Below are 22,476 nucleotides of genomic sequence, written 5' to 3'. Positions count from 1 at the left end.
ACCGGTAACCCGCTCCCCAGCTTGGATATGGGCTGGAGGAGCCCCTCTTTGCCCGCAGGCTCTGGCCCTGGGAAACGGTTGCCTTGGCGGTGGCGTGGTCTCCCTCTGTTGGTTGGACTGTTGCCTTCTGTCGGGACTTGGCTGTTTGGAAACCCAGGAGGTCCCCTTCACTAATGGATTCGGCAAATTCACGGCGACTCCTAGCCTTGCCGGGGTCCGAAAGCCCCTGCCAGATGGTGCTGGCTTCTCTTTGTGTACCGGTCCGGTACCGCCGGGCCACCGCCCGTCCACGGTCCTTACGGTAACTCGGATAGGCCACTCCTGCAGACTGTCACCGTCTGCCAACCTTGCTGGACGCGCCCGGGCTCCAACCCGGACACCTGCAGTAGCTCAGCACACTTTTACTCGCTGCACTTAACTCTGCTCTGCACTCAAGCTCTGCCTGAGCTAAACTGACTACAGTTTCCTGCCTCCAGGACTGTGAACTCCTCGGTGGGCGGGACCAACCGCCTGGCCCACCCCCTTGTGTGAACATCAGCCCCTGGAGGAAGGCAACAAGGGTTTTGTGTCTGACTTCGGTGTGCCTGACCGGGAGTGTGGGGTGTGTTGGTGTTGTGCTCTGTGGCCCCTGGCTTGTCCAGGGCGCCACACTAACATACTTGCACAAGGGTTTTCAATGGATCTCTTAACATCCATTAGCCTTCTAACACAGCAAACACATTGTACCATTAGAACACTGGAGTGGTGGTTGTTGGAAATGGGCCTCTATACACCTATGTAGATATTGCATGAAAAAACAGACGTTTGCAGCTAGAATAGTCATTTACCCCATTAACAACATATAGAGTGGATTTCTGCTTAATTTAATGTTAGCTTCATTGAAAAAAAATGTGCTTTTTTTTTCAAAAATAAGTAAATATCTGAGTGACCCTAAACTTTTAAACTGTAGTGTACATGTACACACACATATACACATGTCCACCTTCGTACACATACGTAGACATTAATGTACACTCACAGTAAGGGCTCTTCCAGATATGTGTGATCATTGGTCTGATCTCGGATCGCAGTGCAAGGACTTTCCTCACGTTTCTTGACCTGAGCCTGACTTTATATATTTATATATTTCCATGAGGCCATCACACTTTGGTTGGGAAGCATGCAGCCAATCCGTGCATTCCAATCTGAGATCGGACCGAATATCATAAATGTCTGAAAAAGCCCTTATACACATAAGTATGCCCCACCACCGTGCGGAGCTGCCGCTCAATCTACACCCCACCTACTGTCTCCTCCCCAAAATCCTTTAAAATGTAAGCCCGCAAGGGCAGGGCCCTCTTCCCTCTGTACTAGTCTGTCTATTGAAACTTGTATATGTATTCTGTATCTTGTTGATCTGTAAAATTTCTCAGGTTCTTGCATTCTGCATTGAGCCAATGGCCATGAATCACAATTCTCAATCACATCACTGGTTAGTCAAAAAAATGAATGTTCTAAAAATGGCAAAAAAAGGGTATAAAAAAGAAGTAACATTCATCCACTCCAATCCCTTGCAGCTCCTGTTGTAAAGCCTTACTGGATCCATACACTTCCTGGATGAGTCTCTATTAAGGGTTTGGTTAGTTTTATACTTTTAACATTATTTATTACAAGATATGTTTTAGAATTCTTGTATTTAAAGAGAACCTTTCACCAAATTTTAAATGTTGAACTGGAACATATTTTTCCTAATTACACCTCGTCATTGCGCAAACATTTGCAATCAAAGTATTCGGCTACTAATGTGTTAACTTTTTAAAATCCAAGTGGGTGTTATCAGATAGTTTTCACTGGGGGTGTGTACTCTTTTACCTCTTTTATGGTGTATCTATGTTGGTATGTTGTGCAACATTCGTGACAGGTCCTCTAAGTTCTAGCAGTATAAATCAGAGTTCCTTACTGTGATTGGTTTGTTTCTGTTTGTCTCTATGCATATGGATGTACCGTCCCATTTATTTGAGTTGAGTTTGTTTAGTACCTGTCACGCTAGGTATGGGGAAGTACCAAGGGAATGGCGAAGGGGAAGGGAAACCCTGTGTCCAGAGAATGGCAAGATGGTGGCCCCGGACCAAACCTACTGCTGGTCTCTGGGGTCCCTCACCACCCTAAATAGCTTCCGCACCTATCCGCTGAGCCTGATACCTGACCCTAGGTATCCCTAGTGCTGGGCCTTAAATAGGGGATGGATGGGATGAGCTCTCTGTCAACTCCACTAAACAACTATAGAAGACACAAGGAGAACACACAGGGGAAATGCATGAACTTCTTATCTACAGATGACACAAGTAGAAGTTCAGCAAAGTCTTCAACGATACCACAGAGGAGTCCAAGCCACCCGCTTGCAACCAAGCCTTGGACAAACTGAAAATATCACCAGCACCAGTCCAAGGAAGGAAGGGGTATTTAAGCACCAAGATAATGCTGATAACCTGCAGCTGGGTGGAAGGCGAGCTCCTGCTAGTTCCAAAAGGGAGACGAATCTCTTACACATAGAAAAGTTGACAGCTATTACATATTTGCGTATGTCAGTGGCCAAAGTATTGCATTGAAGTGCATTCTCACCTTGTAATAAGATGAAACATCAATTTAAACTTAGTTTTGATGGGGTCCAACCTCTGTAACCCCTTACAATCTTTAGAGGTTTAGGAGAGAAAGGAGATGAAGGATGTAGATAACAAATTCCACTCGCAATAACCTAATCGGGTTCTTCTGGCTACGATATTTGGTCTTTGAGGTCCTCTGGAAATAGTATTCTGTATTTGGTCTACGGCTTCCTGTGGCGACAGTAGTCGGTAATTGGTCTTCTTGTTCCTCGGGGAACGGTAGGGCTCAGGTCTTCTTTGGATTCAATACACTTCCAGATAGTTCCATTGCAGATGACACTGGCCTGTCTCGCTGTGTCTGCTCTCCAACTAGACATAGTGCCACCAATTCCGCCTCCTTGCTGCCCGGCCTTTTATATTTTGTAACTGTGCAACAGTTGTCCCCTGACCCAGCGTTCCTCTCTAACTCTTCCCTTGAGAAAACACAGTCCTTACACTATAGTTCCTGCCAGTTCTGGTTTACCAGCAGGTGGTAGGGTTATCTAAAAATGCCATGGGACGTTGGATAGGGGCATCTTCTGTTTTCCAACCCCTAAGGAGGACTGATCCCTTTCACTTGGGTATCGGCGAGTTCACTGCACAAGCGGGTCATTTTGCCCTGAGATGTGGATGACGTCACCAATGTCTTCCACATCGTCTGGCAAAATCTCGCACTTGTTCAGAGAACTCTCCAATTCGTGCAGGTGCACCTATGTTTTTGTGTCTACCCGCAATAGGAAAGAACAAAGTGTTCCTGCGCTACCCTGAAATGTGTCTGCGCAGGTGCGAGATTTTCTCTGCCTACCTGGATGGAGCCTGAGGTGTCATCCATGTCAATCAGCAGAGGATGACAATGAAAGGAAGCACAAAAGGGGCAGATTAGGACTTCTATAGGACCGGAATGAACAGGGGGTAACATGCACCTTTATAGAATGCAGCACAGGCGCTGCTTGTTATGTTCCCAGGGCAAGCAGAGAATATAATGGACCCACTTTGCCACAGCACACACAAAACCCAGAGGGGCTTGACTATGGAATCACACTTGGTTTAAACCAGAGCCTCTAATGGTGTTACGCTGCAGGTGTGAGGTTGGGTGCCAATTGGGAAGACGGATACTGTGACAGTTGGCCCCAGGGGTATGGGAGTGACAGTCTCTAGTAGAAAAAGCAGCACCAGCAAGCAGAGTAGAGGATCGATCCAGGATGGATGGATGGATGGATGAATGGATGGAAACGGCAGCAGCGACTGGCGTGGATGCTTGCAGCAGCTTGTATGGTAGTGGACAGCCAGCGTAGATGATCACAGCAGCAGCAGCTGAAAGAAACACACTGTAAAACATAGGTACAGGTCAGCAACAGCAACAATATCAGTAACAGCAGCAACACTCAGGACCTGAGAACTACAACCCCTGGCAAAAATTATGGCCTCCCCTGGCTCTGAGGATGTTCATTCAGTTCTTTACTTTTGTTTAAAAAAAGCAGATCACAGACATGGCAGAAAACTAAAGTCATTTCAAATGGTAACTTTCTGGCTTTAAGAAACAATAAAAAAATCATGAAAACATAATGTGCTAGCCAGTAACGGTTACTTTTCAAGACCAAACAAAGAAAAAAATTATGGAATAACTCAATTATGAGGAAAAAATTATAGGATCACCCTGTCATTTTCATTCCCAAAACTAGCACCTGCATCAAATAAGATCTGCTCGTTAGTCTGCATCTAAAAAGGAGTGATCACACCTTGGAGAGCTGTTGCACCAAGTGGACTGACATGAATCATGGCTCCAACACGAGAGTTGTCAATTGAAACAAAGGAGAGGATTATCAAACTCTTAAAAGAGGGTAAATCATCACACAATGTTGCAAATGTCGTTGGTTGTTCACAGTCAGCTGTGTCTAAAATCTGGACCAAATACAAACAACATGGGAAGGTTGTTAAAGGCAAACATACTGGTAGACCAAGGAAGACATCAAAGCGTCAAGACAGGAAACTTGCAACAATATATCTCCAAAACAGGAAATGCACAACAAACCAAATGAGGAACAAATGGGAGGAAACTGGAGTCAATGTCTGTGACCGAACTGTAAGAAACCGCCTAAAGAAAATGGGATTTACATACAGAAGAGCTAAACAATAAAAAGATGACTGCCTGAAGAAAACATGTAAATTTCCATAGTTATTGATGATATGGGACTGCATGTCAGGTAAAGGCACTGGGGAGATGGCTGTCATTACATCTTCAATAAATGCCCAAGTTTACATTTTAATTTTCGACACTTTTTTTATCCCATCAATTGAAAGGATGTTTTGGGATGATAAAATCCGTTATCAAGATGATAATGCATCCTGCCATAGAGCAAAAACTGTTAAAACATTCCTTGAAAGAAGACACATAAGGTCAATGACATGCCCTGCAAATAGTCCGGATCTCAATCCAATTGAAAATCTTTGGTGGAAGTTGAAGAAAATGGTCCATGACAAGGCTCCAACCTGCAAAGCTGATCTGGCAACAGCAATCAGAGAAAGTTAAAGCCAGATTGATGAAGAGTACTATTTGTCACTCATTACATCCATGCCTCAGAGACTGCAAACTGTTATAAAAGCCAGAGGAGGTGCAACAAAATACTAGTGATGTCTTGGAGTGTTCTTTTGTTTGTTTTTCATGATTCCATATTTTTTTCCTCCTAATTGAGTGATTCCATAATTTTTTTCCCCGTTTGGTCTTGAAACTGGCTAGCACATTATGTTTTCATGATTTTTTTTAGTGTTTCTTAAAGCCAGAAAGTTGCCATATGAAATGACTTTAGTTTTGTGCCATGTCTGTGATCTGCTTTTTTTAAACAAAAGTAACCAACTGAATGAACATCCTCAGAGCCAGGTGATTCCATAATTTTTGCCAGGGGTCGTAGCAACTAAACCAACACATTGCCCAGGCACCTCCTAAAGGGAGAAAGTACCTTAAATAGCTGTAGCCATATGTAGCAATATAATCGTGTAAATGGGAATTCAGGACCAGCGGGTGCAGGATTAAAGAAATTTGACTGTATGAAGTAACCATATAATAAATGTTATAGCAGAGTAATAAACTGCAATGCTACCGAAATGTATCATGCATGTGGTTGACTGCAAGGCTTGAGGCTGCTCTATATAAATGCTTCAACTGATTGGTTCCTATAAATTATAACTTTATAATATGAATTTGTTATTTTAAACCAACTGTTTTGTGTCAAAATACATCACATTGCAATAAAAAAGTGAACCAAGTTCATTCTCTTGACCGCTTGATGCTAAGAAACTGAGATGCTTCTACGTAAAATGACGTGCACAGCTTCTGCTCCTCAAAAAATGGCCATTCGGAGATCTGACGAGTCATAAATCTTCCTATTTTCCCATGCTGAGTTCTTTTACAGGTATGAAGCCAGAAAACTGAACTCATCATCACCGGCAGGCCACCGCCAGAGACTTCTGGGAGATTCTTCTGGTTATGGAGGGAAGTAGAAACGTAATGAGACACTTAAGGCTATGTAAAATGACCCTATTGGATTGGAGTTGGTGTTTGGCCAAAATCCAAGATGTTCTCCCATTAATCTTAAGCCCATACATAGAAGAAAGCCTCAAATGTGCAGCTAAGGAGTGTGAGGTGGATGGATGACGGGAAATGTCGCAAAGAAACAGTCAGACAAATGAGGCCAGAAGAACTCGGAATAATGAAATAAAATATTATAGGATTTAACTTATGACTTAATTTCATTAGTTTTTGTAATAACATATTGGGTACTATATATTTTGTATATATTATCCATACAAAAATGTATAAAATTAATTCCACTTTATTTCTCCATATATATATATATATATATATATATATATATATATATATATATATGTATATATATATATATATATATATATATATATATATATAATCTTCAGGACACCGAGCTGCTTAGATGTGTTCTCCATTGTGTACCATATATTTTTAGGAGAAGTATCCTTGTTGATGACTTGTTCATCTGTTATCCAGTTTATGAGATACCCAATAGGGTGAGCGAACCTGAACAGTAAATATCGGGATTCACACCAGGCATTGGGTGTCCGGGTCTCAAACTCTTTATAAAAGTCATTGTCAGAGTTCAGGTACTGTTCATATGCTGATAAAGTTTGTTGAAAGGCTGCAGCCCAGTCAAACAACAAGCTTTATTGCATGAGGAAGATGCCTGTACACTGCTGTGAACCATAAAGAAAAAAAATGATATGGGCTCCCACCTATTTTTGATAACCAACATAGGTAGAGCAGACAACTGTGGGCTGCAACCCTCAGCTGTCAGCTTTACCTTGGCTGTTTATCAAAAATAGAGGGGATTCCAAGCCATTTTGAAAAATTATTTAAATGAATAATTTAAAAAACTGGCCTGGGGTCCACCCATTTTTGACAACCAGCCAAAGTGAAGTAGACAGCTGGGAGTTGGTATTATCAAGCTGGGAAGACCCATGGTTATTTGTCCCTTCTCAGCCTAGAAATTGCAGCACGCAGCCTCCCCGGAAGTGGTGAATCCATTAGCTGTGCCAATTTTGGTGCTTTGCCCAGCGCTTCCCGATTGCCCTTGTGTGGTGGTAATTGGGGTAAAACTTTTGGGGTTGGTGTCAGCTGTGTTTCCAAATAGGTTGTAATGAGAGACTTCTCATAAGGCAAAATGGGTTCCCCCTCTCTATCAACTCAGTATCCTTCAATAGGCTACATGTGATCTTTTCACAGTCCTCAGATTTTCATCAATCAAGAATGATTCTTTATTTATAGAGATTGGTTAACCCTTTGCCAAAATCTACTATTAGAAAAACTAAGAAATGGCCATTTTGAGACTAACCTTGGTGGAATTAAGAGGCAAGGGTTCCACTCTCCCCATTCCCACCCTAAAAATGTCATGGACTGTGCACAGGTGTTTTTCTGTCTAACCTACCATTTTGGTATTGTTCAGTGGTGCCTTATTACTGTTCATTTTCAATCCACGCTGGAGCTTTTGGGTTATACAAGCTGTACACTTACTACTGTACATTGTATCACAGGGTCAGTGTTGTCCCATGACAAGACTTTGTGATATACTGTATATACTTACCCAGCCTTTATCTCTTTCTCTGCACATCTTTTGTCCTTTCCTGTCTGACTGTCTTCTTTGGTTCAATCTGATGTCTATGGCCATCTCCAACATCGGATGTCTTTGCGTCTCGGGCACTGACTAGACCCATACGTCAACATCACAGAGTAGGATCTGCACCGGATGGGACAAAGAAACCACTGAAGATCAGATTGAACCAAAGAATATACCAAGGCCACAACACGGCTGTATTGTGACACTGTTTAGTGTACTTTTAAAAAAAAAAAAAATAGTTATCCCCTCCCCGTCCTCTGTAATCCAGCAAAATGATGGCCAGATGGCCCAAAGTGATGAGTCAGTGCAATAAGCTTTTCATTCTATAGCTAACCCAATCTCTACTAATGTAACACTCGAGGCCGGTGTAGGGGCAGCGAGCTGGATTAGTGGAACCACTGGACCACAGGGGGACCCGGACTTACCTTTTAGTGGGAGGGGTTTAACTAAATGCTGACCATGAGGCGGACGCCAGCTTTCACTCCCAGAGAAGTGACCGGAACTGTGGCATCTGACCACCAGAGCAGGTGACCGACTCAGGAATAGACAGGTAGAGGCGCGGTGACTAAGGCAGGCTGGATAGGAGGGTAAAGACAGGAATGGTGGACACGGCAGGGATAGGCAGGTATCAGGTATTGGTAATGGACCCAGGGATAATGGGACGGGAGCTTAGGACATGACAACTAGCTTGGAGACAGGAGACTGACTGACTACTATAGTCATTGCACAGGCACCTCCCCTAATGGGGGGGAATCTTAAATACACAGGCTGAAATATATAGCCTAAGAGGCATTTCCCGGAAATGGCATGCCAGCCCTTTAAGAGAAGGGCCGGTGTGCACTCACATTTTAGGTGCACTCCTGGGAAACCTGTTCGGCTTGTACAGGGCTTGGGAGGGGAAGGAGGCAGCAGCACATGTGGATAGCTGGGACAGTGCGAGGGAGAACGCGACCCTACCGGGGCGGTAAGTACGAGAGACGCCGACACTACAACTAATAATAATTGATAAGCTTCACCCTTACTGTAAGCCATTAAATTAGATTTTTTTTATGGACCAGATGGCAATGTAAAGTATTGGACTGTTAAAAGGCAGCACATACAAAAAATGATATAGATCATCTGTATGGCTATATATATATATGTAAATAGATAGATAGATAGATAGATAGAGATAGAAATGCAGCGCCCCAGAAGCCATCAATTAGCTACAAGGTACTGCCCCCCCACCCAGGATGCAGGACCTATCACCAGGGACCCAGTAGACCATTGCCGGTAACAAAAACAACATTCCAAATAATGCCTGTTTTTATCTCCAAATTCCCCCGTAGACTGGTACCAGACTAGGGTTGGACCTAATGGATGGCAACTTGGAGGTGGAGCCAATCCAGTGCACTAGACGACCAGGTGGGAGGGGCAGACAGTGGACAGGGAGACAGTAGAGAGAGTAGAGAGAGAGAGTGAGTCATCGTCGGTGACGGATGGATGGACGGAGAGCGAGTGAAGCACTGACAGGAGTGTGACGGTGACCTGGGGGCCCAGGCGTTTGGTTGCCAGTGGAGTACGGTGGAGTGCTCCCGGAACCATAGCACCAACGGGGTACAGAATCCTAGGTCAGGCAAACGCTCCAGGCAGACCTGATAAAATCTGCACAGTGAGGGGACCATTATGGACCTCACTGACCTTGAAGTTCGGGACTCAGTAGCAACGGGAGAACCGGGGAACCGGACCAGAGACTCCGACCCCACAGGGTTCACGCTACCTGTCATACGGACTACTGTTGAGAGACTACCAGGAGGGGACCCCCAGATGCTCCAAGCCACGGGGACCCACCAACCAAAAACAGGTGCAGGGGAAAGATGCCACCAGGTCACTAAACCGCCACTGGAGCTAAGGGGACCAGCGGTCAAGACCAGCCTTTCTCGAGTGACCAGTTTCTATCTGGCTGTGAGTAAAGGAACCACTTAGACTGCAACCCCTTCTGTGGCCTACCTTCTTTCTGCACCCATCTACATCACCTATCCTCTGGGGCCTGGCCCTACTTGCGGAGGGCCCAACATCCAGGCTGCCACCAACACCGGCCCCAGTAGTGACAACTGTGCAGCGGCGACTCCATCCACATAACCGCAACCCGCAAGTGGCGTCACGTACAAACTTTCATTTAATCTCCAATGTAAATATACCCCTTTTAAAAAGCACCCAGGGCACGGAACTGGGCAACGGCCACCAAGTGACATTTACCCAGCAATACACCGCCCGGGACCGAGTACCCTATAACCCTGGGCGACACAGATACATATAGTCCAGTATATACAAAAATATTTAAAATATAAAAAGAACCGATTGGCGGATAATGTCCTTTTTAAAATTCCTTTTTGGAAATGTCTGCAATATTGGTGAATTCCAATCGATTTATGGGTCTTTGCCCCCGATGTTTATCTTCACAATTAGATTGATTTATGAAAATATAAGAATCGCTGATCTAACTGAAATCATCTGAGAAGACCAAGAAATGTCTTGAATGAAGGAGACATCATGCTCTAAGAACGCTCCACAGAAGCCAAGATAAACATCGCAGGCCCTTTACAGAGTCATTTATAAAACATTCAACATCTCCTGTTAGATCCTTCACTCTTACAAGTCCTGGAAAACTCACTTGGAGGTGTGTAATGAATCTCAGCGAGGGGTTGTATTTACCCAGCTCGGATTTATAAGCTGTAATTCCATCTCTCATAAAGGAATAAAAAAAACCCTGGTATGATGTAATGTGGTTTCTGTTTTGTAAAGTGCGTTTGTGGATATCCAATGCTATAACTTTTATAATAGATATATTTGTAAATATACAATACTAGCATAAAATAATAAAATCTAACGCTCTGGAAAACCGATAGCCAGGGGTCCAACTACTGGCAGTAGAGGGCTTGGCTACCACCGGCACTCCCTAAGGCCCCCTTCACACGTCAGTGAAAAGCATGCAAGTTCTTCACGGATGTGTCAAAAGTGCGTATTGCACTCCGTGTGCCGTTTTTATGGCACAACGTGTGATCTCCATGTGTTATCCGTGATAACACACGGAGAACGGGAACTTTCTGCTCACCTGTCCCTGGCGTTGCTGTCCGTGGTGCTGATCTTCGGTCTCCGGTCCTGCAGACTCCCCGCTGCTGCTGCTTCCACCCGCAGTGGAGTGAATATGCAATGAGCATAATGAGTGGGGGTCGGAAGCAAGTGACAGCAGCGGCAGAGACAGCAGCGCTGGAGAAGGTGAGTATAGAATTTTTTTATTTATTTTTTTTACAAACACGTGTGTTTTCTCCGGTGTGAGTCACAGGGATCACATCCGTGCGGGCCGTGTGACACCCGTGAAGCCGGAGAAAAACGGACATGTCTACGTGTGTAGCACATGGGAACACGTGTGCACCACATGTACACACGGTCCATAGCAAAACACGCACGTGTGTGCAGACCCACTGATTTTAATGGGTCTACGTGTGCCCGTGACTCCGGCACGTGATGAAACGGACCAAAAACGTACCGGGGACACGGATTTGGGAAGGAGGCGGTAGAGAGAGAATGGAGCGGAAATGCTCAAACCTACTCAGATGATCCTATTCTCGGAATTATTGGGGTGCCCATCAGTTGTACCCTCAAGAATGAGTAAGTTGACCTCCATCTCCATAATAAAGGATATTTTCCATTCTTGGTACAAACATTATAGCAATATGTCTTAATTGAGACCCACAGAATTTAAGATTGTTTCATTTTTCATACTGTGCTATGTACACTTGCGGCACATTCAACAGTCATCTCCGTAAGTAGAAAGGCTATAATAGAGGTAACCCTCCATTCTAAAGCCAGCAATTAGATAACAGGATGACGATGGAGGAAGGCACGGACGCTGGGTTGTACAGGCACCATGCTTCTTAGCCAAGGAGGATCAGTGTATGGGTGTGACTTCGGGAGGAGTGCATGATATTTACTGTTTGTTTCAGGCTGGTGTCCATCACCTTGATGCTGATCTTCATCTTAGGCAAAATAGTAACACACGCAACTCCAGAGTTCAGTTGCCAACCAAACTTGTTCAGTTTATTCTTCAGCTATTATGACAGACATGGCCTCACTCCTCACGATTCCGATTCTACTTCTAGGATACTCTTTCTCGACCTATCCCCCTGATATCTTGGACCTCATCTTCCAACTTCCGGGTCACATCTTTGTCCACTTCTGAGTTCCAACGGCCCTAGTCACACAACTCTCTAAGCCCGCCAGGGTGAGCCATAGTCTCCAGATCTCTCGAGGATACCTCAGGGTTCCCTTACTGGTCTTGACATAGTACCCACATCTTCTCACACTCAAACCCTTTCCAGAACTGGCACCCGACAAGGCCCGTGTTACTAGCCAACCTGCTTGACACTTGTCACTCCTACTCCACTTTGACTTAACCCTGTCCTATCTCATATCTACTCTAGCACTGCTCCAGCTCCCCCACTAGGTGGTGCCTGCTGGTAAACATCCCCGACTCTGCTATATCTGCAATCTACACTCCGCTAGCAACATTTACATATTAACACACATTTATAACAATTAACACCATAATAAATAGTATATACACACACCTTTTGCAGTACAAGTAGATGACATATATCATAAGGCAGAGTAGGGGCATTACCATCTCTTACAATGGTACAATGGATATTAAGTGAGAAAAGCTCCTCTTCCCTCTCCCAATACAGTGACCTCTGCAAATGTCACAAGTTATGCCCACAAATAAAAAGGGTCATGTGCACAAGAATCCAAGGTGCTGAGAAAGGGGAGTTGTTTTGTTCTTAAATTGGAGCAGTTAAGGCCACTGCTATTTTTATGGTCCTAAAAATATATAATTGTGGCGCCCCTGACCTGGTCAGGCACCACTTAGTACTGCGCCCATGCTGGGGGCAGCACAACACAGGTAATCCAGAAGGCTGGGTGTGGTTACACAGGCGCATAGTAATCAGGTCTCCCACATTGACCTTTGAAGGGACCCCTGGGGAATCCAGGAGGGGGCGTGACCTCCATCTCCACTCAAGGGGTGTGGTAGAGAGCCTGGTTGCTAAGTTGCGTAGGCAGGCACAGAGGGGAGGAAGTAGTCAGTCGGTCAGTTAGTGCAGCTCAGGGAGAGAAGTCGTAAGAAGCAGACCCTGGAGGCTGTCACGATCCTGACAACGCAGGTGCAGTGGTTACTGACGGAGTAGAACGGTCACCTGGTAGTGCCGCCCGATATCCACCTAAGGCTGGAGTGCAAAGGTGTGGCTGAGTACGGGGACTGCCAGGAGATGACCAGGCCCACACGGGGTTACAGGTCCCCAGAGCAGGGGCCCATTCAGTTGGCCTGCTCAACCTGCAGGTGGGGGTACTTCATGCCCTCCACCATAACACCACAGAGTCCGGAGCCACGTAGCAACGAGAGGGCCCATAGTTCACAAGAGGCAAGCAGCCGGAGTGACCTGGTCCAGGCTACAAGCAGACGGGCCAAAAAAGGGGAGAACAGGCAGAAGCAACTTCCCTGGGTGACCCCGTAGGACTACAAGTCTGGGTCACTACAAAAACACAAGGGCTAGGAAGGCGAGTCAGTAGCCACCCTCACAAGTCAGCCTGAAGGAATTCCTGGTTCCACCTGTTCATCACAGCTACGCCAGGGTTACTCACCCTGCCACCTGACACGAGTAAAAACCCTGAAAAACATTCTGGTTGTGCGTGTGAGTCATTCTGCGACCTGTGGTTCCACACACCCACACTGGGCCCTGGGGGCCAGCCTCACTCTTGGGAGGCCACTACATCTAACTACATTCAACATCAGCCCCAGGCGTCCCCTAATCTGCAGTGGCGGTCACCCTGACCGCAATACCGAGAGTGGCGTCACAAATTCCCATTGAAGGTTACTACCTGTGACCAGACTGTCCCTCCACGTGGAGTCCCTGAAGACTCTGAAGGTAATGCACTCCTGGGCTCTACATAATCATTTTTTAAAGTTTTTACTATTAACTAAGAGGCATGAATGCACCACCAATCTCAGCATGAAGGACGCCATTAAGTGTAAATTTGGAGAGTTAAAGTCTTGTGATGCGGTTACTCACTCAGTTTGCTCTTTAAGGTAATGACAGGAACACCTTTTACTGAAAAGTCCAGCAAGTTTATTTAACAATACATAAACCGCTTTTCAAGGAACATAACAGAAGCGCTCTTCCCACTTCAAGAAATATAAACATGGTTTTACATCCTGTTTTACTTGCGGTATGCCACACAGGTTTGGATACAACTTCTCCTCCGAGGTATCCCCCTGGAGTTCCAAACAACCTCCACTCACTGCCATGGTCAGTACAAGCAAATCCTCTCTCTCAGAGGTTCCTTCTAGAGATATAACAACCTCCACATACACTCCATGTGTCAAACAAACAGACACCATTATAACATATGAAACTCACCCATGGGTCAAGGTATGTGGATGGCCAGACACGCCCTAATACGTTTCATATTACAGTCCATTTTCACTGATTGATTTTTGTTTGGCAAGGGTTTATAAGAATGAACATTATTTTTGCCAAGTGTCAGAAAGCTTGGTCTCAGTCGCAGGTCATTGGTCTTACAACAGGATAATGACCAAAAACACACATCTAAATACACAAAAGAATGGCTAAGAGGAAAACATTGGACTATTCTGAAGTGGCTTCTATTAGCCCTGACCAAAACCCTATTGAGCATCTTTGGAAAGAGCTGAAACGTCTGGAAAATACAACCTTCACACAAGAGACAACTGGAGCAGTTTGCTCTTGAGGAGCGGCCAAAATACCTGCGGAGAGGAGCAGAAGTCTCATTGACAGTTACAGGAATCGTTGGTTGTGCAACCAAATATTAAGTTAAGGAGGAGGAGAAGGTGGAGGAGGAGGAGGAGGGGGGGGGGCGCCATAATTTCTGTCCATGCCGATTTCATGAGTTTTACTTTTTTTTAATTTTGTGGAAGCAGAAGAGCAGCAATGTCTGACTTTCATTTGTTCATTTTCATAGATTTATTATTACTTTTGTCAGATTCAAATTATTTCTGTGACCATTGTGGGATTTTCTTTCATTCTTTCATTCATTCTTTCCATATAAAAGGTGCAATAAAACCCTATAACATATTCAATACCTGAATGTACAAAATATATACGGGAACTCAGCTGGATATAGTCTTAGCTTTTCATCCATTCTTAACCAATTTAAGTAGAAGAGCAGGGGACTTCCTAAACTCATTACCGGAGATGTCTGAGAACAATTACCGCACAAGTCGTCACGTTGGACTTACACATCTCAGTAGGTCAATGTCAGTTCTTGCCTGTAAAGACATTTTAGGATGGGACTTTGTATCGACAAGCTAATAAATGCCATCACCTTGTGCTCCATCCCCACATAAGAATGATCCCTGACATCACAGCGGCGGCACATGGCAGTGATGAAAACTGGAACGGGTTATTTCATTTTCATTCAATCCAATGTTAGCAGTTAATATCGGGGAGTCCAATATTCAAAATTCACACCTCTTAATGTATTATGGTCTTTTCTGCATTATTACTATTTTTTCTATTTTACATTTTTAGCTATTTCCACCATAAATTTAGTGATTTCCACACAAGTGATTTACAAGTGCATCTTAATAAATTAGAATATCATTAAAAAGTTAATTTATTTCAGTAATTCAATACAAAAAGGAAAACGCATATATTATATAGAGTCATCACACACCGAGGGATCTATTCCTATATATTATATAGAGTCATTACACACAGAGGGATCTATTCCTATATATTATATAGAGTCATTACACACAGAGGGATCTATTCCTATATATTATATAGAGTCATTACACACAGAGGGATCTATTCCTATATATTATATAGAGTCATTACACACAGAGGGATCTTTTCCTATATATTATATAGAGTCATTACACACAGAGGGATCTATTCCTATATATTATATAGAGTAATTACACACAGAGGGATCTATTCCTATATATTATATAGTCATTACAAACAGAGGGATCTATTCCTATATATTATATAGAGTCATTACACACAGAGGGATGTATTCCTATATATTATATAGTCATTACACACAGAGGGATCTATTCCTATATATTATATAGAGTCATTACACACAGAGGGATCTATTCCTATATATTATATAGTCATTACACACAGGGATCTATTTCTATATATATATACTAGCTGTACTACCCGGCTTCGCCCGGGTTAATAACTGCTATTAACAAAATAGAATGTATTAACAAGAATGTATTCTGCACACAAAAACCACAAAACAAATAGATAGAAATGTAATTATTAAATTATTGCCTATATTAACCAATCAGAGCTCAGATTAATTAACTGTAGCAAAATAGAAGCTAAGCTGTGATTGGTTGCTATTGGCAGCCTGATAAATCTCCAGGCAACAGAAAGCCCTCCCCCTGACAGTATATATTAGCTCACACATACACATATACACAGGTCATGTGACTGACAGCTGCCGTATTTCCTATGTGGTACATTTGTTGTTCTTGTAGTTTGGCTGCTTATTAATCAGATTTTTATTTGTGAAGGATAATACCAGACTTGTGTGTGTTTAGGGCGATTATGTGGTGAGGTTGGTGTATGTGTGGTGAGATGTGTGCTGAGGGTGGTATATGTGTTCAAGCACGTGGTAGTGTGTGGCGCATTTTGTGTGTGTGTTCATATCCCCGAGTGTGGTGAGTATCCCATGTCGGGGCCCCACCTTAGCAACTGTACGGTATATACTCTTTGGCGCCATCACTCTCATTCTTTAAGTCCCCCTTGTTCACATCTGGCAGCTGTCAATTTGCCCCCAACACTTTTCGTTTCACTTTTTCCCCATTATGTAGATAGGGGCAAAATTGATTGGTAAATTGGAACGCGCGGGGTTAAAATTTCGCCTCACAACATAGCACCCGACGCTGCCCGGGATAGTAACTGTCTCTCTGTTTTTCTCCCATTCTCTGTCTGTCTCCCCCTCTGTATATATCTCTCTGTCTCTCTCTCTCTCTTTGTCTGTCTCTTTCCCTGTCTGTCTCTTTCTCCATCTGTCTCAATCTCTTTCCCTGTCTATCTATCTCTGTCACTTTCCCTGTCTGTCACTTTCCCTGTCTGTCACTTTCCCTCTCTGTCACTTTCCCTCTCTGTCACTTTCCCTCTCTTTCCCTGTCAGTCTGTATCTTTGTCTGTGTCTATCTCTTTGTGTCTGTCTCTTACCTTGTCTATGTCTGTTTCTTACCCTGTCTGTGTCTGTCTCTTTCCCTGTCAGTCTGTCTCTTTGTCTGTGTCTGTCTCTTTGTGTCTGTCTCTTACCCTGTCCATGTCTGTTTCTTACCCTGTCTGTGTCTGCCTCTTTCCCTGTCTGTGTCTGTCTCTTTCCCTGGCTGCATTGTGACACGCCAACATTCCATTTAAGGGCGTGGCTGCGCATTCTTCTGAAGTTCTGGCTGCACTGTGACTCCGAGCTCCATTCGCTTTAATGGAGGCAGGTTTTCTGGCGAATAACTGTAAAGCGCGGGGTTAAAATTTCCCCTCGAAACATAGTTTATGATGCTCTCGGGGTCCAGAAGTGTGAGTGTGCAAAATTTTGTGGCTGTAGCTGTGACGGTGCGGATGCCAATCCCGGACATACATACACACACACATACACACATTCAGCTTTATATACAGTTAGGTCCAGAAATATTTGGACAGTGACACAAGTTTTGTTATTTTAGCTGTTTACAAAAACATGTTCAGAAATACAATTATATATATAATATGGGCTGAAAGTGCACACTCCCAGCTGCAATATGAGAGTTTTCACATCCAAATCGGAGAAAGGGTTTAGGAATCATAGCTCTGTAATGCATAGCCTCCTCTTTTTCAAGGGACCAAAAGTAATTGGACAAGGGACTCTAAGGGCTGCAATTAACTCTGAAGGCGTCTCTCTCGTTAACCTGTAATCAATGAAGTAGTTAAAAGGTCTGGGGTTGATTACAGGTGTGTGGTTTTGCATTTGGAAGCTGTTGCTGTGACCAGACAACATGCGGTCTAAGGAACTCTCAATTAAGGTGAAGCAGAACATCCTGAGGCTGAAAAAAAAAGAAAAAATCCATCAGAGAGATAGCAGACATGCATGGAGTAGCAAAATCAACAGTCGGGTACATTCTGAGAAAAAAGGAATTGACTGGTGAGCTTGGGAACTCAAAAAGGCCTGGGCGTCCACGGATGACAACAGTGGTGGATGATCGCCGCATACTTTCTTTGGTGAAGAAGAACCCGTTCACAACATCAACTGAAGTCCAGAACACTCTCAGTGAAGTAGGTGTATCTGTCTCTAAGTCAACTGTAAAGAGAAGACTCCATGAAAGTAAATACAAAGGGTTCACATCTAGATGCAAACCATTCATCAATTCCAAAAATAGACAGGCCAGAGTTAAATTTGCTGAAAAACACCTCATGAAGCCAGCTCAGTTCTGGAAAAGTATTCTATGGACAGATGAGACAAAGATCAACCTGTACCAGAATGATGGGAAGAAAAAGTTTGGAGAAGAAAGGGAACGGCACATGATCCAAGGCACACCACATCCTCTGTAAAACATGGAGGAGGCTACGTGATGGCATGGGCATGCATGGCTTTCAATGGCACTGGGTCACTTGTGTTTATTGATGACATAACAGCAGACAAGAGTAGCCGGATGAATTCTGAAGTGTACCGGGATATACTTTCAGCCCAGATTCAGCCAAATGCCGCAAAGTTGATCGGACGGCGCTTCATAGTACAGATGGACAATGACCCCAAGCATACAGCCAAAGCTACCCAGGAGTTCATGAGTGCAAAAAAGTGGAACATTCTGCAATGGCCAAGTCAATCACCAGATCTTAACCCAATTGAGCATGCATTTCACTTGCTCAAATCCAGACTTAAGACGGAAAGACCCACAAACAAGCAAGACCTGAAGGCTGCGGCTGTAAAGGCCTGGCAAAGCATTAAGAAGGAGGATACCCAGCGTTTGGTGATGTCCATGGGTCCAGACTTAAGGCAGTGATTGCCTCCAAAGGATTCGCAACAAAATATTGAAAATAAAAATTTTTTTTTTGGGTTTGGTTTATTTGTCCAATTACTTTTGACCTCCTAAAATGTGGAGTGTTTGTAAAGAAATGTGTACAAATCCTACAATTTCTATCAGATATTTTTGTTCAAACCTTCAAATTAAACGTTACAATCTGCACTTGAATTCTGTTGTAGAGGTTTCATTTCAAATCCAATGTGGTGGCATGCAGAGCCCAACTCGCCAAAATTGTGTCACTGTCCAAATATTTCTGGACCTAACTGTATTAGTTAGTCATTACACACAAGGAATGTGACACTTGTAGCCCATGTCCTGGATACGTCTGTGTGTGGTGGCTCTTGAAGCACGGACTCCATCAGCGTCCACTCCTTGTGAATCTCCCCCAAATTTTTTAATGGCCTTTTCTTTACAATCCTATCAAGCCTCTGGTTATCCCGGTTGCTTGTGCACCTTTTTCTACCAGACTTTTTCCTTTACTCAACTTTCCATTAATATGCTTGGATACAGCACTCTGTGAACAGCCATCTTTTTTAGCAATGCCCTTTTGTGTCTTACCCTCCTTGTGGAGTGTGTCAATGACTGCCTTAAGGACATCCATCAAGTCAGCAGTCTTCACCATGATTGTGTAGCCTACTGAACCAGACTAAGGGACCATTTTAAGCACTTAGGAAGCCTTTGTAGGTGTTTTGTGGTAATTATTCTAATTTTTTAGACTTTTGGGATTTCATTGGCTGTAAGCCATAATTATCAACAATAACAGAAATAAACACTTGAAATAGATCCCTCTGTGTGTAATGACTCTATATAATATATAGGAATAAATTCCTCTGTGTGTAATGACTCTATATAAGGCCCCCTTCACACGTCCGTGAAAAACACGCACGTGTGTTACGGGCCGTTTTTCGGGTCCGTGTCCCGTTTTTGTGTCCATTTTTATGGTCCGTGTGGCACCTGTGTGAATTGCGTATGCTAGCCGTGTTTGTGTGCAGAACGTCCGTGTGTGCGTGTGGAATTAACGTGTATGTGTACGTGTAATGTCCGTGTGTAGTGTCCGTGTGTGTGATGCACAATGTCGTTTATAAATGTCGGCTGACAGCAGACAGAGTTGCGCGATGAGAATGAACTCGGGTGAACCTCACCCGACTTCATCCTCATACCGCGGCTCTGTCTGTGTCGAGTACTGATTAGCGGTCACCTGTGAAGGATTCACCGGTGACCGCTAATCCCCCGAGTGACTGAAGTGTCCCCCCCTCTCTCATACTCACCGATCCCCGATCACCGGCGCTGCACGGCATTCACACTGCTGCGGCGGCTTTTACTATTTTGAAAAAGCCGGCCGCTCATTAAACAATCTCCTATTCCCTGCTTTCCCCGCCCACCGGTGCCTATGATTGGTTACAGTGAGACACGCCCCCACGCTGAGTGACAGATGTCACACTGCACCCAATCACAGCAGCCGGTGGGCGTGTCTATACTGTGCAGTAAAATAAATAAATAAATAATTAAAAAAAACGGCGTGCGGTTCCCCCCAATTTTGATGCCAGCCAGATAAAGCCATACGGCTGAAGGCTGGTATTCTCAGGATGGGGAGCTCCACGTTATGGGGAGCCCCCCACCCTAACAATATCAGCCAACAGCCGCCCAGAATTGCCGCATACATTATATGCGACAGTTCTGGGACTGTACCCGGCTCTTCCCGATTTGCCCTGGTGCTTTGGCAAATCGGGGTAATAAGGAGTTATTGGCAGCCCATAGCTGCCAATAAGTCCTAGATTAATCATGTCAGGCGTCTATGAGACACCTTCCATGATTAATCTGTAAGTTACAGTAAATAAACACACACACCAGAAAAAATCCTTTATTAGAAATAAAAACACACACACATTCCCTGGTTCACCACTTTAATCATCCCCGAAAAAGCCCTCCATGTCCGGCGTCATCCAGGATGCTCCAGCGTCGCATCCAGCGCTGCTGCATGGAGGTGACAGGAGCTGCAGCAGACACAGCCGCTCCGGTCACCTCCATGCAGCAAATGAAGACAGCCGTGCGATCAGCTGATCTGTCACTGAGGTTACCCGCTGTCACTGGATCCAGTGACAGCGGGTAACCTCAGTGACAGATCAGCTGATCGCACGGCTGTCTTCATTAGCTGCGTGGAGGTGACCGGAGCGGCGGTGTCTTCTGCAGCTCCTGTCACCTCCATGCAGCAGCGCTGGATGCGACGCTGGAGCATCCTGGATTACGCCGGACATGGAGGGCTTTTTTGGGCTGATTAAAGTGGTGAACCAGGGTATATGTGTGTGTTTTTATTTCTAATAAAGGATTTTTTCTGGTGTGTGTGTGTTTATTTACTGTAACTTACAGATTAATCATGGAAGGTGTCTCATAGACACCTGACATGATTAATCTAGGATTTAGTGGCAGCTATGGGCTGCCAATAACTCCTTATTACCCCGATTTGCCAAAGCACCAGGGCAAATTGGGAAGAGCCGGGTACAGCCCCAGAACTGTCGCATATAATGTATGCGGCAATTCTGGGCGGCTGCTGACTGATATTGTTAGGGTGGGGGGCTCCCCATAACGTGGAGCTCCCCATCCTGAGAATACCAGCCTTCAGCCGTATGGCTTTATCTGGCTGGCATTAAAATTGGGGGGAACCGCACGCCGTTTTTTTTTAATTATTTATTTATTTATTTTACTGCACAGTATAGACACGCCCACCGGCTGCTGTGATTGGGTGCAGTGTGACATCTGTCACTCAGCGTGGGGGCGTGTCTCACTGTAACCAATCATAGGCACCGGTGGGCGGGGAAAGCAGGGAATAGGAGATTGTTTAATGAGCGGCCGGCTTTTTCAAAATAGTAAAAGCCGCCGCAGCAGTGTGAATGCCGTGCAGCGCTGCGCCGGAGATCGGGGAACGGTAAGTATGAGAGAGGGGGGGAAACTGACCGACAGACTGTGAGAGAGGGACAGACAGACAGAGAGACCGACAGAGAGACTGACCGACGGACTCAGGGAGATTGACGGACATACACAGAAATAGAAAGAATAGCCGACATCACTAGAAATAAAAACACCAAACGGACACGGACTATAGGTATATGCATACGTGTTTACTAACGTGTGTGCACATACCCATAGACTTTCATTGTGTCCACGTGTGCGTGCTCCGTGCAGATAACGGACATGCATCCGTGCCAAACGCAAACACATACGGATCACGGACACGCACACACGGACATAATGAAATAACGGACGTGTGACCACAATCATAGATTAACATTGGTGCACGTTTGGCCGTGTCTCCGGTGTATACGGAAACGGACCAAACACGCACGTGTATCACGGACGTGTGAAGGGGGCCTAACATATAGGAATAGATCCCTATTTGTGTAATGACTATATATTATATATCAGAGTAAAAAAAAACTGGAGAAAACGGGTTTTATGCCGCGCTAGGAAACCATGAGCATGAATATAACAAATTGTTCTTTTATTTAGATCATTCCAACGTGTTTCGGAGACTCATCTGCCTCTTTCTTTTCCCTGAGGAAGGAGGCAGATGAGTCTCCGAAACACGTTGGAATGATCTAAATAC

Source organism: Anomaloglossus baeobatrachus, chromosome 6 (assembly GCF_048569485.1).
Source record: "Anomaloglossus baeobatrachus isolate aAnoBae1 chromosome 6, aAnoBae1.hap1, whole genome shotgun sequence".
NCBI lineage: Eukaryota > Metazoa > Chordata > Amphibia > Anura > Aromobatidae > Anomaloglossus > Anomaloglossus baeobatrachus.
This window is presented reverse-complemented; position numbering follows the sequence as displayed.